This window comes from Echinops telfairi, unplaced genomic scaffold, assembly GCF_000313985.2.
Source record: "Echinops telfairi isolate 266 unplaced genomic scaffold, ASM31398v2 ScPeMD7_7420;HRSCAF=8458, whole genome shotgun sequence".
Lineage (NCBI taxonomy): Eukaryota > Metazoa > Chordata > Mammalia > Afrosoricida > Tenrecidae > Echinops > Echinops telfairi.
In genome coordinates, this window is record NW_022111320.1 from 51,800,614 (window position 1) to 51,806,718 (window position 6,105).

Sequence of the window (6,105 nt, forward strand, 5' to 3'; positions counted from 1 at the left end):
CCCCTCCCTCCCTCAATAACCTCCCTAAATAACCCTTGATAATTTCTAAATTATTATCATTTTCCCATGTCTGACACTGGCCGCTGTCTCCCTTCTAAAATGAATTTTTGAAATACATTTCAAATGCCTTAAATTTTTTTTGTTGGTGGCACTTTTCGTTTACTTTACACTTTTGTGGGAGGCCTGGTGGCCCCTTGGGCTAACACAAGGTCGGTGGTTCAAACCCACCAGCAGCTCCACAAGAGAAAACAGAGGACTGACTCAGACCAGTGGGTCTCAACCTGGGGGTCGAACAACCCTTTCACAGGGATCTCCCGATCATAACAGCAGCAAAATCACAGTGATGAAGTAACAACGGGAATAATGCCATGGTTGGGGGCCACCTGAGGAGCGGTAGGAGAGGGTCACGGCGTGAGGACGTTGAGACGTTGAGAACCACTGACCTCGAGCTTTGGAAGCCCACAGAGTCAGAACAGAGTCCACAGCAGTAGGGTTGGGTCCTGTGGTTGACGTGTTGTCAGGGGAGACCAGTCCCTGGAGAAGGACCTCAGGCTTGCTTGGGGAGGGGGTGGGGCAGCGGACACCGTGGCTGAGACACTGTGGCACTTGTGAGGACGGCCCGGCCCAGGCAGTATGCCCTTCTGGGGTGAGTGGGGTCATCTGTGGGGTGCGTGGGGTCATCATGAGTGAAGTCTGCTCGGTGGCCCTGAAGCAGTGACAGCTGCCAGTGACATCTTCCTTTCAGTTGTTGAGCTAGCTGTTCTCCGTAGAGGAATAGCTTGTGGGAATCCTCACGTAGCAAGGACACGTGTTGGAATGCATCTCCTGGGACGTACGGCATGTCTCCTCTGTCTAAAACAACACGATAAGCGTGAACTCCTTTATTAACTAGGGAGGAAGACGAAGCTGTTTGCTCCCGCCAAGCTTTCCACCTGCAGAAGCCCTACATCGGGGGCTCTGAATAGGAGTCCACCGGGCGGCAGTGGGGTGTTCTCTCGAGGAGCCCTGGCAGGCCCCTGAGGAGCTCTCTTGGCCAAGTAGGTCCCACGTTGGGCTGCTAACTGCCAGGCCGTGGGTTAGAAAGCCCCCCTCGGCTCCCGGGAGAAAGATGAGGCTTTCTGCTCCCATAAAGCTTTGCCGTTCCAGAACCCCCGGGGAACAGCGGTCCTCTACCCTGTGGGATCGCCCACCCCCAATTGGCTGCAACTTGATGGTGGTAGAGCGGGCGGGCGTTGGGCTTGCTCACCACAGCTTGGCCTCTGAACTTTTCCATCTGTTCTACAAGAGCCAGAGGAGGCCGTCTGCACCCACCGAGCTTTACAGTAGTTAAAACACTGCCCCAAGGCCCCCCCCCGCCCCATAGGAGGGAAAGGCCCGTAGGGGCCAGGCGGGCCCTGAGGGAGTGACAGTTCTGATTGGAGGTTGCCCAGGCCCCAGCAAGAGGGGCTCAGTGAACAGGGCTGCCAGTGGCCGGCCCATCTTACTGTCCCTAGACCCCTCATCCTCCTGGCGGCTCCCCGGTCTGGGCACACACCTCATAGCCTGCTTTCTTCACCTACACACCTACCATTGACACTACCAGCACCGTTGTCCATTTTGTACCAAGCCCCAGGTTGGGCCCGCAGAGCCTTCACGTGGCCCGGCTGGCACTGCGTGGGGATTCGGAGTCAGAAGGAGCAGCCTGCAGGTGGGGAAGCTCAGGAAGGTGGAGACCCAAGCTAAAGCCCTGCACTCCTTCACCTCCACACAGGTCACCCTCAGCCTGTCCTCTGAGCCTCTCTCCCAGGAATGGCCCGAGGCTTCCAGGAAGCGTCCCCTCGCCCTGCGGAGCCAGTTCTGAGAACTGCGGGTCCTGGCATCCAGCACTGGGACTCTTTCCTAGAAGCACGCCTGGCTCACCCAGCCGCCGGGGTCTCCCGGGGGGCAGTGGGGGCTGGGACGGACCTCGGAATGGCGTCGGCTCCCAGGACCAGACTGGGGAGGTCTGTGTAGGAACGTCCTCTGGCACCCAGCTTCAGCTCAGAGGCTCCCTTCCTGTACCCAGAACCTGTGCTGCTCTCTGGGCTTCCTTTCCCCCCTCCCCACCTCTCCCGCTAGCCTGGGCCCCTCCCCGCACTGCTCCCATCCCTTAGGGAGACCTCTCCCCTGTGGAAAGCAGGCCCTTCCTCAGTAGCAATGGGAGGGACAGGCCAGGGGACAGGCGCGCCGGGTCCGCACAGGTGAGGAGGTGGGGAGAGCCCGTCTGGGGCCTTTGGTGGGATGTGATGCCTGTCTTGTTAATGCAGCCATAACTGCACAAAGAACACCTGGCCTAGGTAAGATCTGAGGAAGCCACTCCACCGCAGCCCCTCCCCCCACCCTTCCAACAAGCCTGGTGGTGGTGGGGCGGTACATGGGGTGGGGTGTGCGTGACAGGGCTCCGCTGACCTCAAGGTCACCAGCCCCGCTGCCTTGGACATGTTCTCCACCCCACCACTTCTGAGCTGGCACCAGCCCAGCCTGGCCCGCCCCGGGACCTGCCAGCTCTCATTGAGTAACCAGTTCCTGAGAAGTGGTGAAGGCTGTTTGGTTTAAAATTAACTCCCTCGCTCCCCGCCCCCTCCAGCGGCCTCCTCTGAGTTCTTGGAAGAGGTGTTCTGCTTGCTCTTCCTGGGAAGAGGCCTCCAGCCACAGCTGCCGCACTTCTGGGGAAAACACCGCGCCCAGGGTGGGGGCGGGGTGCCCACGGCAGGCCTCTGCCCTCCGTGGGGCCTTGTGTCCACCCCCACTTCACCTGCTACTACCCTGACTGGCGTGGGGGTGACCGTCAGGGTGCTGGGAGGGGTGGCATAAAGCTGGGGACCGTTCCCCTCAGCCAAGAGGGCAGGGCTGGAGGCCCGGGGAGCATGCCTCTGGGGCAGGGAAAGTGGACAGATCCCCCTGGGGGCACACCAGACCTCAGCTGACTTGGTGCCAACCGGGATTCAGCAGGAGAAAGCAACCTGTCAACCAGCTCAGCCTGCCCCCACTCCAGCGGCTCCCTAGATGCCAGGCGGAGGCCCCCGGCCTGGCAAGGGGCGCAGGGGCACCCCCCCACTGTCAGGAGCTCTCTCCTTAGAATTCATCTTCTGGAGAAGCCTTCCGTCTCTCCGGCTGCCTCCTCCGTTCCAGGGAACAAACATTTCTGCAGAACCTGCTCTCCCCACGGCTCCCCCCACCCCAGCTGTCCACACAGGGGCTGAGAAAAACAAGGGCAGGCTGGCCAAGTGGAAAGGTCAACGCACGCTCACACACAGACAACACACGTGCGCGCGCTTACACACGTTCACACACATGCTCATACATTCTCACACACACCCATGCTCAAACACACACACAGAGCTATGCTGTTTGGAGTTAGGGCTGGCAGGGTGGACAGGGGCAACATGTCCTCTGGGAGAAGGCCGAGACTCAGGAGTGCTTTTGAGGACAGAGCTCTGGCTCCTCTAGACTGTGCGTGCAGTCCTGGGCTCCGGTGGAGGAAGAAGGGGCCTACGAGCTGGCGCGGTGGGTTAAGCATCGGCCTAATGTTCAGAAGCTCTGAGGTTCGATCTCACCAGCTGTTTCATGGCAAAAAGAGGAGGCTGTCGGCTCCTGCAAAGCTTTGAGGCCTTGGGGAGCTTACACGCAGGCCTCTTCTTGGCCCTCTCCCCTACTTTGCCTTGCAGGGCCGCTATGGGCTGGCACCGGAGTTGAAGGCAGTGGGGTTAGTCGGTGGAGGAAGAGTTCAGCTGAGGGACGCTCTGGCTCAGTGGTGCCTGCTGCCAGGGTGGGGGTGGGGAGCTGTAGAGCCCCCCTCTGGAGGGATGCCCTGCGCTGGTGCATTTACTGGGTTCCAATCCCCTGCCCCAGCCACACTATTGCCATTGGCACCAGTGTCAGCGTGTCCCTGGGGTGGGGGTGGGGGGTGGAATGCGAGGAGAAGTCCAGGGGGGCCTCCTGGCTGCGGTGTTGTGACAGTCCCTCCCGGGCTCCATCAGCCCTCAGAGCACCTGGCCTGCACTCCAGACATGCCAGCTTCACCTCAGCCTGGGTAGCACCTGTCTCTCCATGGAGCAGAAAGTTTAGGCCATGCCTCCAAAGATGCCCTGCTTAGGCCTGCCACCGCTCCTGTTGGTGGGTGAACATCTGCTTCCACTCACTGGCACTTCCCCAAAGCCAGCCCAGCACTCTTCAGCTGCCCTGTGGCACAGGTGTCCCCACTGTATCTGTTAGACGTGGGGGCCAAGGATCCCAGGAGTTAAATTCTCTTCTTGAGGTACAGGGCAACTCCAGTGGGGCCGAAAATTGGCCCTGCCCTATGTTCTTTCTACCTGGCTGACTTGCCTCTGCAGTCACCTGGACAGGTGCTCATGGTAAGCCAACAGTGTGTGTGTGATTTCCCCAAGACAAAGAATAAGCCTAGTCTCTAAAACATTGTTATGAAAACTGTATTTCTCTACCTCTCCAGGCGAGAGGGAGCAGGAAAACCCAGCTAGAGTCTCCCTAGAGTCTAGGGCAGGGTTCTCAACCTTCCTAATGCCTCCACCCTGTCACACAGCTCCTCATGTTGTGGTGACCCCCAACAATAAAATTATTTTCGTTGCTACTTCATCGCTGTAATTTTGCAACTGTTGTGAATTGGCCGAACACTGTGAAAGGGTCGTTCAACCCCCAAAGGGGTTGGGACCCACAGGTTGAGAACTGCTGGTCTAGGGAGCCCAGAGCCGGGGTGGCTAAGCGCTGGGCAGCGGCAGAGGCTCTTCAGAGAAGGGCCATTGGAGCAGGAGTTTCCCTGGTGGAGGAGCCCAGGATGAAGGATGTTTCGGGCTGAATGACCCCACGTGGGGGCCCAGCTGGAGGGAAGTGGCGTGGAACCGCTTGGGCGCCGTACCAGACCGAACACGGCAAGAGTCTGCGGGTGGCAGTAAGTGGGGAAGGCGGGCTCGCTGGCATCTCAATGGGGCGATGGTGGCAGGGCTGAGAGGGCCAAATGAAGACGATCTCAGGGTGGGCCCCACAGGGGAGCAAGGGAGGAGAACGTGGGACCTGCGCCAGGTAACCATGGACAGTGACAGGAGGCAGCTGGGCAGGGACACAGAGCTAGAGACCCACAGGCTGGGTTGTGGGGGACAGAAGGGGCTCGGGACCACCTGGGGCAGGGCGTGGGGGGGCCGGAATCCCATCGCAGGGGGCGGGACTGGGGGATTCCATTGCGGGGGTGGGGCGGGGGGTGGTGGTTCCCATGCAGGGGACAGGGGTGTGTGTGTTTGGAGGGAAATCCCATCGCAGGCAGACCCACAGGCACTGGCACAGTGTCCTGGAGGCAGGGAGGCCCCAGGGCTGGGGCGGAGCACAGGGACACCCCCTTCTGGGTCTGGGGTGAGTGTGAGCTCAGGGACAGAGTTGCGCCCTTTGCGCTCACGCGGAGCTCAGACCTATGGGCCCTTGGAGACATCGAGGCAGGAACTTGGGGTCTTGACCGGCAGGCATCACGGTGGACAGGGGTGAGGGGACGGCTCCCCTTGCCCCACCCTGGGTGATCTCCCATTGGGCCAACTCTTAAATTGGATTAAAGTAAGAGGTAAGGAGCAACAGGCTGGGGATAGCCCTGGGGGTGGTGGGCAAACTATCCCCACCTTCCTCAGCCTCATCACCTCACAGCCCCGCCCCCCAGGTGCGGCCACCCTCCCCTCTTCACATGGGAGGTTCGCTCTGGATTGGGGGTGGATTGAGGGTAAAGCCAGATCAAGAGCCAGGCTAACAGGCCCCAACCCAGATTCTGGGGCCACCCTGCCTGGAGCCTCTCATGGTGGGGGCTGCAGCCTGACCATTGAAGGGACCCCTGGGGCAGCCAGTGTGGGCCCTCCCCACCCCTAGCAGAGGGAGGTCACGGGACACATTTTCCAGGAGAGCTAGGTGAGTTTCTGGCCCAGCCCACACTGGCTCTGTATTGGAACTTGTCTGACAGGTCTGCCTGAAAGGAACAGGCCCCACTGCCCTGGTGAGGTCCCCAGAGGGCCTGGGCGCCTGGGACAGAACATGAGTCCTCCTGCTTTTTGGGCCAGGCCTCATTTCAGGTCGCTCTCCACCCCCCTACACACACAC